Source organism: Cryptomeria japonica, chromosome 5, assembly GCF_030272615.1.
Source record: "Cryptomeria japonica chromosome 5, Sugi_1.0, whole genome shotgun sequence".
NCBI lineage: Eukaryota > Viridiplantae > Streptophyta > Pinopsida > Cupressales > Cupressaceae > Cryptomeria > Cryptomeria japonica.
The window spans coordinates 232527044-232540532 of NC_081409.1; positions in this window are offsets into that span (position 1 = coordinate 232527044).

Here is a 13489-nt window from a genome sequence, read left to right on the forward strand (position 1 = left end):
GTCTCCAAGTTATTCCAAGTGTTAGTGAACAATATAACCTGTTAGAGAACCAAATACCGGTGACTGTGCATAAGTCACTGACTTGTCGGTTAACATAATTAAGAGTCTTCAAGTGCTGATAAGAGTGGACAAGTGTTGACAAGTGTTGACATCAATGACAAAACCATATCAACATATCCAAAATACCAACAATCTCCCCCTTTGGCATTGATGGAAACACAAGATGAAAAAACCATCAAAGTGCCAAAACAGAAATGCCAAAAATAAAAAACCAACAATCTCCCAAAGAGATCATTAACTAGAAACCAAAATACAGATACAGAGAGTAACAATCTCTCCCCAAAGTAACAATCTCTCCCCCAAGGGATAATATGTTTTTCCATAGATATCTCTCCCCCTTTGACATCAAATTCCAAAGCAATACAAAAACCAGAATCAAATACAAAATACCAACTGATTACAAAATACCAACTACTCCCCCTAAGAAGTCTCCTCATCAAATCCAGAATAAAAGATTTCTCTGTTAATTTTGTCGGTTGATGACAAACATCAACTATCTAAGTTTCTACCGGTGGGGGTAGAACTCCAAGTTGCTCCCTAAGTATTCAAAAGTCTCCTTAGGCAAAGGCTTGGTAAAAATATCTGCAATCTTCTCTTTAGTATTCACATAAACCAATTTCACTTCTTTTGATTCAACATTCTCTTTTAAAAAATTGAATTTGATAGAAATATGTTTAGTCTTTGAGTGGAATACCAGATTCTTAGATATATCAATTGCTACCAAATTATCACAGTAAATAGTTATAGATTCCTTGCATTTTACCTTTATATTCTTCAACATTTGTTTAATCCATAATATTTGTGTGCAATTAGTTGCTGCTGCAACATATTCTGATTCTGCTATTGATAAACATGTACAACTCTGTTTCTTGCTCAACCAAGAAATTAGTCTGCTACCAAGAAAAAATGCTCCACTGGTGGTACTTTTTCTATCATCTACATCTCCTGCCCAATTTGCATCTGTGTATGCACATAGATCAAAGTTTTCATCTCTAGGATACCATAAGCCAAGATTTGTAGTGCCTTGTAGGTACTGGAAGATCCTTTTTACTGTTGATTCATGATTTTCTTTAGGATTACTCTGAAATCTTGAGACAATACATATTGCATTCATAATATCAGGTCTTGTTTGTGTCAAATATAGTAAACCTCCTATCATAGACTTGTACCTAGTTGGATTAACTGGTGTTGATTCATCCTTCAATGATAATTTATCAGTTGTAGTCATAGGTGTGCTCACCGGTTTAGAGTTCTCCATGCCAAATTTCTTTAGTAATTTCTTTAAGTACTTAGATTGACATAGGAATATACCTTTATCAGTCTGTGAAATCTGAAATCCTAAAAAGAATTTTATCTCCCCAATCATAGACATTTCAAATTTTTGTTGCATTTTATTAGAAAAGTCTTTACATAATCCATCTTCTCCTCCAAAGATTATATCATCAACAAAAACTTATATATCCAAGATGTCATGATTAGTAACTTTGTAATATAGATTGTTGTCTGCAATACCTTTAGTGTATCCAATCTTCAAAAGATATTTGTCCAATCTAGCATACCAAGCTCTAGGAGCTTGCTTTAGTCAATACAAAGCTTTCCTTAACCTACAAACCATATCTTTGTCATCTGTCAATGAAAATCCATCAAGTTGTTCAATGCAAACTTCCTCTTCAAGATCTCCATTTAGAAATGCACATTTAATATCCATTTGATATACTTCATAGTTCTTGTGTGCTGCAAAAGCCAAGAATAATCTGACTACCTCAATTTTAGCTACCGGTGCAAAGGTTTCATTATAGTCAACTCCTTCTTTCTGTGAATATCCCTTACACACTAATCTTTCTTTATTTCTGATTACCTTACCATCTTCATTAAGTTTATTTCTGAATACCCATTTAGTTCCAATTACATTCTTTTAGGCCGAGGAACTAATGTCCATATGTTATTCTTTTCAATTTGTTCCAATTCATCTTCCATAGCTTTAATCCAATATTTATCTTCACATGCCTCATTAACTGATGCTGGTTCAATTTGAGAAATAAGACATACCTCTTCATTTGCCAATCTTCCTCTAGTCATAACTCCTTGATACTTGTTTCCAATGATTTGATCTTCAGAGTGGTTTAATCTTACATACCGAGGCATTTTTACTTGCCGTTGTTCCTTACTCATTGTGGAATCCTCAGATGATGCCGGTGTGACTTGATCAACATTTTGTACCGATGTACTCATTATAGGTTCATTTGTTATTATCTCTATTGCCAGTTTAGAGTCCATGTACCTTGAATTTCCTCTAAACTGTTCATCAATCTTCACATTTGCACTCTCAACAATTTTCTGCAATCTCTTGTTAAAACATCTATATGCCTTGATCTTAGATGAATAACCAAGAAATATTCCTTCATCACTTCTAGGATCAAATTTGCCAATATAATCATCTCTTCTAATATAGCATTTACTTCCAAATATTCTAAAATATTTAAGAGTAGGAGTAATACTAAACCATAGTACATGAAGGGTCTTACCGGTTTCACCTTTGATGTGAACTCTGTTGAATGTGTAAAATTTTGTATTCACTGCTTCTCTCCAATATATATGAGGTATGTTTGCTTCTGATATCATGCTTCTAGTTGCATCCAAAACAGTTCTGTTCTTTCTTTCTACAACTCCATTCTGCTGGGGTGTCGGGGGTGCTGATAACTGTCTTCTGATTCCATTCAGTTCACAGAATATATTAAATTCCTTAGATGTGAACTCACCTCCTTGATCTGATCTCAAACATTTGATTTTCTTACCGGTTCCATTCTCTACCATCACTTTGAATAGTTTGAATTTCTCAAAAGATTCTGATTTCTATATGAGAAAAGTAGCCCAACACATTCTAGAATAGTCATCAATGATTAGCATAAAATACCTATCTCCTTGTAAACTTCTAGTTCTTGAAGGACCACATAAGTCAATATGAATTAAGTCAAGAACATTATTGGATTTTTCTGGAATACTTTTAAAAGATTCTCTAACTTGCTTTCCAAATTGACATTCCTTACATACTGAATTGCGAGGTTTAACAATCTTAGGTAAATCTCTTACTGCCTTAGTTGTACTAATTTTCACAATGCAATCAAAATTTGCATGACAAAATCTCTTATTCTATAACCAACTTTCATCAATATGAGCAATCAAACATGCCTTCTCATAGTTATTCAAATGAAAGATATTACCTCTAGTCTGATTACCAGTTGCAATTTCTAAGCTAGTTCTATTCATGATTGTGCATTTACCATTCTTTAATTGTAACTGAAATCCTTTTTTAACTAATTGACCAACGCTCAAAAGATTATGCTTCAAACCTTCAACATAGTAAACATTATCAGTATTGTGCTTACCATCAAAAGATATAGCCCCTTTTCCTTTGATCATACAAGCTTTATCATCTCCAAATTTCACTAGACCTCCATTGTATTCTGGAAAGGTTAAGAATTTACTTCTATCACTAGTCATATGATGTGAACATCCTGAATCAATGATCCATTCATCCTTATCTTCAATTTTAGCTACCAGGGCCTGCTCTACTGGTTGAACAGTAGGTGTCAGTTGATTTTCTGTTATAGCAACCGATGCTCTGCAAAAAGGGTTAGAAAATTTGTTCGATGACAACACACACACAAGAGCAAAACGTTAGTGTTAGCAACAAAAGATTATCCTAAACAGACATATCAAAAGAGATACCAAAAGCATGAGAGAATATTTAACTAGGAAAGTAAATATGATGAGACATCTCCAAATGCCTCCTAACATGCTCTTAGCTCCTTCTCCTTTGTTCCTCTCCTCTCCAAGTTCCAAACTAGTGTAGCTCTCAACAACTTTTTGCACTATGGATGCTTATGGAGGTTTGAGATTCAAGTATTTACTCTAAATGTGAATAAAAAGCTAATACTGGATGCCATGATGCTAAAATGATTTATTTGAAACCAAAATGATAAGATATTAGTGATTTATGCTAAATGCTCTCTAAAATTCTCTATAACCTAGATGCATACAAATTTTCAGGATCTGGATTATGAAGAAATGAGCTCTATTTATAGGAAAAATGGAGCAATGGATGGTTGAGATTGAGTAATCTCAACAAGGGTTAGGATTGAATGATATTCAATCCATGTGAGGGCTTTCAACCTAATCCCAAGATGACAAGTGTCCATATGAGATAGGTTGAGAGGAGATGGAATAAGCATTAAATGCTTGACATGACTTGAAGGTTAATTTGGGAGTTAAAGTCAAGGTTGGGTTGAGTGAATAAATTTTTTATTCAAATAATAAAGCTTTTATCCAATGGATAAACTCTTGTGCAAAGGCAAAAGGGATAACCATGGTCAAAGCAATAAATACTTGAGGAGACACATGAGTGGAAGTTGAAATAACTATAAATGGTTATGTAAGAGCCATTAATGGTCATGTAAGAGCCATTAGTGGTTTTGGAAGACTTTAGGGGTTGTCTTGTTGGACACACAAAGCATTTAATGATTTTCAAAGACTTTGAAGTCTTTGAGAAGTGACTCCAAGTTACTTAGGAATGTGACAATAATTAGGGGATGGATTAGGTTAATTAGAAAGAGTTTAAAAGAATCTAGAAGGGAGTTAGGCTTGCAAGTGGATTTGGTGGGTGAGAGAAAATAGGATTTTAATTAAAATAAAATTAATTTATTTCAACTTGTGGTTGCAACTTGCATTTGTAGGAAAATGCAAGTGGGGGGATAATGATTTAAATAAATATTTTATTTAATTTATTTAAAAGAGGAAAAGAGGATTAAATGAAATAAATATGATTTATTCATTTAATTGATTTTGTGAATTTGGTATAATGAATTAATTAAAATAAATTGAATAATTTATTTAATTAATAGGAGAATGTTTGAAAGTGAATTAATTAAATATTAATTTAATTAACTGATGGCTAGTGGGTTTTTAATCAAATAAATAGCAAATAGTTATTTAAATAAAATGGACAGATTTATGTGACTACAACAACAAAAGCCCATCCATTATCTGTCGGATCCTCATTAGAATCATTAGTAACTCCTTCATCAGCATACTAACAAGATTTGTCTTTATTTTTCTTAAATTTGTATCTCTGATATTCAGGGTTAGGCTTATATGTTCTTTTAGCTTCTTCTTTCAATCTTGCATGTCTATTAGGACACCCAGATGCCATGTGACCAACTTTATTGTAGTTAAAACATTTAAAGGGTGCTTTACCTTCATACTTACTTCCAACTGGACCTTTAGACATTTTCCTTGCAAATAGTGCTTCAAGTTCTCTTGCATAAACGACTTTCCAATCAGATTTATCAGATGATGATGATGATGTAGATGATGTTGATGCTTTGAAAGTTAACTCTATCTTTATTGTAGCAACATGACCAAATTCCTCAAGTTCAAAAGCTGAAAGTTTTCCAACCAAAGTGTCTCTAGATACTGATGTATTAGGGATTGTTCTCAATTCATTTATAGCAATAACTTTCATTTTATATGTCGGTGGAAATGCTCTTAAAACTTTAGAAACAATTTCATCTTCACTTAAGGTTCCTCCACAACATTGTATACCCAAAGCAATTTCATTTACTCTTTCCATAAAAGCATAAACCCTTTCATCTTCTTCCATTTTTAGATTTTCATACCTGACCCAGAAGCATTCAAGTTTTGCAATTTTGACTTTGGAATATCCTTCATTCAATGTCTCCAATTTTTCCTAAATAGATTTAGTAGTAGATCTGTCTGATAATCCCATGATTTGCTGATCTGTCAATGCACTCAAAAGTGCTTCTCTTGCTTTGCAATCATTTTCCTCATCTTTACCCAAAGTTGGTGGATTAGGTTGACTTGGAGTAGGAGCAACATAACAATTATTTGTAACCTCCCATATGTCCTTTCAAATGCAATTCAAATGTGTCTCCATCTCAATCTTCCATATGCCATAGTTAGTTCCATCAAGCTTAGGACTATCCTTCCTGAAATAGTTAGAAGACATTAGATCTCCTCAAGCTATTAAACTGCTACAAAAAGAGGACTAGGTTTTGATACCAATTGTTAGGTCCTAGAGACAACTGAGAGGGGGGGGGGGGGGGGTGAATCAGTTGTCCGATAAATTTAAACCAAAATTAACTTAACCAAAACTTAATGCTTAATATCAGTAAACCAAACTTTATACCGGTAGATAGTTTTATCAGTTAGATGAAGTACCAGTAAAGATTAATGCATGAAATAGAAAGACAATAACATCCACAACACATAACATAGATATTTGTACGTGGAAACCCTGCAAGGGGAAAAACCACGGTGGGAAGCCTTACCCAAAATTAGATGATACTACTGCAAATAGTATGTGTGTACAAAATGGAGTCTGCACATGCAAAAAGGCCAACTGCCTAGAGCTCACTGCTCAATTACAAAATGGGAGTTACACTGACTACAATTGGATGGTTAAATCCAATGATAATGTACTGCACAAAATAACATCTTCATATGCTGGATTCAGTACCGGTTTAGCTTTGATTTGCCTTCTTCAAACCTTCCTTCAATCTTGAATGATGTCTGCGTGTATAACTCTACTTATATTTGCATATACCTTATAACAATCATTTTTCCAATCCCATCCTATATTAATCTCACAAATGAGATCTTACATTTATACCATAACCTAAGACCATTTGAGTAGGTCATCTTACTAAAGATATTATAATAAAACCAATTACAAATAAATCAATATCTGATGCATTATGTCAACTCAATGCATTTACAATAATAACAAATCATCTTCATTATGTGTCATGCTAATCTGGAATAGATATGCTTGCCAGTGCATAACCTGGACCTATTTGCTGGTAACAACAAATATGCAAACCCGAATAGACCAATGAACAAATCACCATAACAAAGCGTCCAAACAATGTCTTCTACATAACCAAGTAGTCTCCAAGTTATTCCAAGTGTCGGTGAACAATATAGCATGTCAGTGAACCAAATACCGGTGACTGTACATAAGTCACTAACTTGCCGGTGAACATAATCAAGAGTCTCCAAGTGTTGATAAGAGTGGACAAGTGTTGACAAGTGTTAAAATCAATGAAAAAACCATATCAACATATCCAAAATACCAACAAATTCAACAACACACAAAAGGGACATCACATAACACCATATGTACAAGGAAAACACAACATGGGAAAAACATCGGTGAGAAATGCTGCTAGAGTCTATTGCTCCAATCCAACCTCACAATGAAACATTCAGTTACAACATTTAGGGCACCAACCCAAGGAGCACCACTCCTACTTTAGGGCACCAACCCAAGGAGAACTAACCCCTGCACTGAGCTCCAACTCAGTCATTTCAATATAATATATCAAATACAAAAGTAATATCCTTGTTACAAAAGAGCTTTGTAACTCCTACACATGTCTCTCCACTAGTTCACCTCTATCCAATTCTCTATTAGTTCTCTACTCACCTCTCTACTGCAACTTTACCAGTTCAGGCTCTAATTCTTTTCTGCTGGTACTCTTCTCTCTCATCACTATTGGTTCTCAGCTTGCCGGTTACTTTACTTGCCGGTTTAACTTGACACTGTTCTCTGGGTTGCCGGATCTTCTCAAGTGCTTGCATTGCACTGTAACTCCTTCTCTTCCTTCTTCTAGGTTCTCGCACTACCGGTTTTGCCTCTACCAAACCCTCTCACCGGTTGCACCTTCAACTCTTAGTCTCTATGATCTTCGATGAAGTCTCTGACTGGTTGACTCTCTACTGCACTTTCACACTCCACTCTTCAACATCTGTCTTGCAACATCATCAATCATCTTTTGTCATGAGTTGATATATTTATACTTGAGTCTTCCTGCCATGACCAACATTCAAACTTCTGGGGCGCTAGGGTTTCTTCATCAACCTTGAGGTAAATTAGATCAGATCATATCTCTTCTCAGAGATCAGCCACTTGCAATAGATCACCTATCACCGCCAATCATGCAATGTCAAGAACATGTTTGCCATATTTGGTAAACATGGCACCTGCGTTTGTCAAACACCTATGAAGCAATCATGCATTTAGCTTGACCTACCCTAATCAACACCTGGATACTCGACCTTGATCATGAAGCCACCAAATCAGATCTTTTTCCTCTGATCAATTTCAAGCCGCACCCTTCTGTTCTTGACTCATGATTCATGCTATTGACATTAATGTCGACCAGTCACCACCTACCTCACTAACAACACTTCACTGACCACAACATGCATGCCACCTGTCTCCTACATGTCATCATTGTCGACATCCACGTCTTCTAAGTCTTCTGTGTTGGTCTAGACAAGATCACCAACCAACCACACAACCAGGTTCATCTACCGGTTCTCTAACCCTGTCGGTTATACCTTAACCGGTCTGCCTTCAAGCTTGTACTTTTCTTCTCTTTCGGTGGAGCACCCTTATCGATCACTTCACATGCTAGACCACAACATACTCAACTTCATCAGACAAGAGCTCTTGACTTGTCACTTTGTCAGCTTTACCGCTATACATGTTTATCAGTAACCACCTTGATGACACCATGCCATCAATCTTCAACGCTCTCCATCTATCTACATCTGTGGCAACACCTTTATCCATGTTCAATCCAATTGCACTCTATGTTTGCAACTACTTCAACTTTTCCTTCTTCATCAATAGATCGGTTGTCCTATTAACTAGTTTGTCAAAGTGACAAACATATCCTTCCTTCTCTAAACTGACAACTCATCATGTCCACCCTTGTTGATCTGGTGCACATCTTTGATTTCATGCACCTAAGGCAACTGAGTGTTTCACCGGTTCATTCAGTGTGAGCCTTTAATCACCTGCCTTAACTCTTGGCAACCTATCCTACATAGATTTAATGCATATCAGGAGATAATCTCCACCTACCGTGGGAGTGAATCCTCGATGTCTGCATTTAGCAATGCACCAATATGGCTTCCCTGTTTGAGCAGACATATATTCAAATAACCACATATAATCCTATTGGGCACACTCTCTATCAGTCTTATCTTCTTCTTGTGATACCTTCTTCATCCGGTGACTACATCTTTATCTGGTGGGAGTCCTATTGTTTCACATCCTAACATCCAACAACATACCGGTTGGCACTTCTACATTAGCTTACCTTTCTTTCTTTCAGGTCATATGCTTACTGGTTGGCAACCATGCACTGCCAACATGTCACTTATCGGTTGTTATCCAATACCGGTCTCCAATCCATGTCATCAACACAAGCCAACACTAACTTGTGTACTGGTGACTCCAATGATCATTATGCTTGATGACATTCTCTTCCTTACCGGTGACCTGCTATGCTAGTTGACATCAATGACACCATTTCCGGTATGCATCAATGACAATGCTGCCTATCAATCTTCCATACCGGTTGCCATCCTATACCGGTTGACATCAATGACAACACAATGCCAACAAACAATATTATGATCAATGACTTGGTCAAGGATCAAAAGAGTAACCTTACCACTTTTTTTAATCAGAAATAACAACAACTAGTGGAAAAGATGATTTCCTAATTAGTTTAACCCCAAACAATGAGGCCCACCAATTACCCGTGACACTAGATTGGAAAACCCACTCGGATGGACTCGTGATGGGTTTCTTTGAATGAGGAGCTCGTGAATCGCCAGGACGAAGAGTACTCCCCCCTAGAATCTCTACCCTAGGGGCCCCATCACATGGGTCCACCTGAAACCTTGTATTTGGATCCGTACCATCCTTAGATTCAACTTGCCCCCAGTCATTTGCGTCACCAACAGGTTTGGGGGATGAGTAGCCAGACCCCAGTTGTCTTTGGGGCATACTTTTCACTGCTAAAGTGACTGAAGAATCCCGCCTACAACCATCCTGAAACCCCTGCTCCATCGAAGCTCCATCAAGTAAGAAAAATAAAAAATAAAAAATAAAAAATAAAAAATAAAAATAATATCTTTTTATTCTATTTTTCCCACTCCTACAACATCTTTTCTTTCTATAATTTCCACTCCTACAACATCTTTTCTTTCTTCTACTATACAATCTTATTTTTCTTTCACCTCCTCTTCTACTACAATTATATCCTCGCAGGAATTCTTATTCTCTACTATCTTCATGTCTTCAATAAGTCGTGCTTTTGTTGCAACATAATCATTTATTTCTCTAACCCCTTCTTAAGGCTCAACAAAATGCATACTCATATATTTTTCCACCATAGTTCTCTACTTCACCATACCATCTACATGGCATTCTCTATTATAATCATTCACATCTATAGCAACTATGTATCACTTAGTCTCTAATCTATCTGATCTCCAATGAATATCCATAATCATCCCAAGGATTTTATTCCTTTGTTACTACTCTATAGTTGGCCACTCAAGTGGCTTCTTCAAGACTATCTCCATCCTCTTTTTAAAAAATATATTCACTCTCAGCTATCTACAACAAACTCATTCACATTCAATAGCCATCCTCCACCCAAAAAATTCATTGGAAAATGCACATTCTCAAAACCCCCTCTACCCACTTCCAAATAGTGGATTATATGACTTCTTCTACCCAATATTTATTTTGTTGAAGTTAAAACAACACACTATACATTATTTTAATTCTTATTTTTTCAATCATGTCAACATCAAATCCTCAACACTCTTCCTAATGAACAACCTGGCTCTGATACCAATTGATGCAATCGAAGAATGGGAACCTAAAAAATGTAGCCAATCTAAGCAACCTTACAATATTCAAACACCTCAATTGTTATAGAAGAAACACATTCTAATCCATACAATGGTGACATCTGTCATGCCCAAACTTTGGGCAAACACAGACAACAATTTTTTTTTTTAAACGCTAAATTACACGCAACCTTTGCTTAAATAGTTGTAACAACTTAACAAGTTGTTCCAAACGAATTCCTTAATCGATAATAAATACTAACATAACAATTACGATAATTTCCTACTATTAAGTGGAACTAATAAATATTATAAGAGTAATAATAAATTCACTCAAAAGTCCTTTTCATTTCCGTTGCTTTAATATTATCTAATTGAGCAGATACAATTAGAGTGCCAACATCATTATGATAATTATATTGTCTGGTAAACGTATCCACTTGGGTTAACAAGGTTGGTAAGACTTAGTACATAAATTTTATCATAGAAGAATTAGTTTACGCCACTACAATATCCTCTTAATTTAATTATTTATTAATCTATATTAAGTCGTTCCATTTAGTTGTAAAGGAAAACATTTAGATCTCTAAAAAGTAATTTATAATTTAAATCAAATTCTTATATATTACTTCTTCCAACCAACAACTATTTATTTCTTCGTGTCCAATATTTATATTTCCTCTTGCTTTAAATATGATTAATTAAACTTCTCAAATATATCTACCCAATTATGGTAATAATAATGTTGTAGAAAAATTCATTTCTTTATTCATTAAATTCCTTAAAAGATTAGACTCTAAGGATATTTACAATTTAAAACATTAATCGTATATTTACAAGTCCATATGTTTATATAAAACATATATAAATTTTAAACACCTAAAAAAATGTTTAATCTATAATTTGCCCTATTTATTATATTAAAATGTTAATCATCTATTAAATATGAATGTTTTAAATATACATCTACATTATAGTCGATTTATATTTCCATGGTTTAAACTACATATTTTCCTTTTATTCAAAACTCATATCTATATGGAAATATTATTCATTTCTTAAATGTAAAGGTCCCAATAACTTAACTAAAATATATTCAAATAGTATTGGAACCCTAATTTCTTTATTTCAAAGAAACATACCCTATTATCAACTACCATGAACCCTAAATTAACTATTATAAAAATACCTTATTCAATTTATTTTCCATTCTCTAAAGCCTTTACCATTCTCGAATACCCTAACCCATACTGGGTTAGGGTTTTGTATTTTTCTTTCCTTTTGAGTAGGGCCGAATGGCTAATGGAGGCGACGACCATGGCGGGTTTTGGCGGCGAGTGACGGAGGTCTCACGCAGGGGAGGAGAGGCGAAGGGAGCGGAGGGCGCCGGTGGCTCCACCCGGACCTCGCTCACAGTGGCAGCGTCCACTGTGGTCGCCCACAGTGGCGCCGTCCACTGTGGACACCCACAATGGCGGCTCAGGTTGAGCCGACCATTGTGCTTTGCACAGTGGGTTCGGCCCGTGCCCTACCCGCTGTCCCCTTTTTTTTTAAAATAGTTTTAATACATTTTTTTTTTCTTTTTTTCTTTTCTTTATATAAATGAAAATAATATATATATATATATATATATATATGTATATATGTATGTATGTATTTGTATATATATAAACAAATGTGTATATATGTATATATGCAAATATATTTATATAAATATATATTTTAAACAATCAATTTTATTTTATTTAACTTTACGAAATGTATGCATTTATACATTTATACATGCATATAATTTAGTTGTAGGTATATATATGTTTATATAAATGTAATACTATTACATCTAGGGCAATCCCCTTTCCTGCATTTATTATTATTATTATTTTGATCGATAACATATAGTAATATATTGCTTTGAAAGAAAAGTATTACAATCAAGGGGCAGAATGACAATCTGCAATACCAAGGGGTCACGCCCCTACTACAAAAAAGAACCCAAGCATCAACCTACTGAGACCCATAGTCTCAAAAGGGGTCGGTTACATATACAAAAAGGACCACACCACAAACCCCAACTAGCCCAACCTAGCTACGAAACCATCCCAAAGCTTCCTCTCTTGAGAAATTGGGAATGCCCCTGCTGGAACCAGCCACCTGCTGCTCACTCCCACCACCTGGCACCGTTCCAAGCCTTCCTCCACACAATGACCCACGCTCCACCACCTTCGCTGGTTTCTTTGGGAGCTAATGCCGAACCATAGGCCTCCCATTCTCGTCCATGGGGGGCTTGGACCGAATGGGAGTCACCTTCCCATGGATATTGAAACGTTTAGTCGGCCCCAACTGGCGAACAAAGTTCACGATCTCTACCCAGCCATTTCTTGCGTCCTCCACCTGCGAAGCAACTGGCCGAGAAGCTGACCAAAATACAAAAGGCTGCAACTCCCCAACATCCACTCCAATCCTCCTACTTGGGCCCTCCGCCATCCTCAGCCCCACACCAATGACAGAACAGGCCACCACATCCTGCAAGCCTCCTGCCCATTTGGGTCGTAAAACTAGGGAAGAGATCCGTTGCACTTCCTCATTTGACTTCCCCACCTATAGGGCCAAAGTAGTAAATAGAGACGAGATATCAAGATTTGTTCTGGGTCGCCAATCCTGAGAAAGAAATTCCTCTCCCAACAAAAGCCTA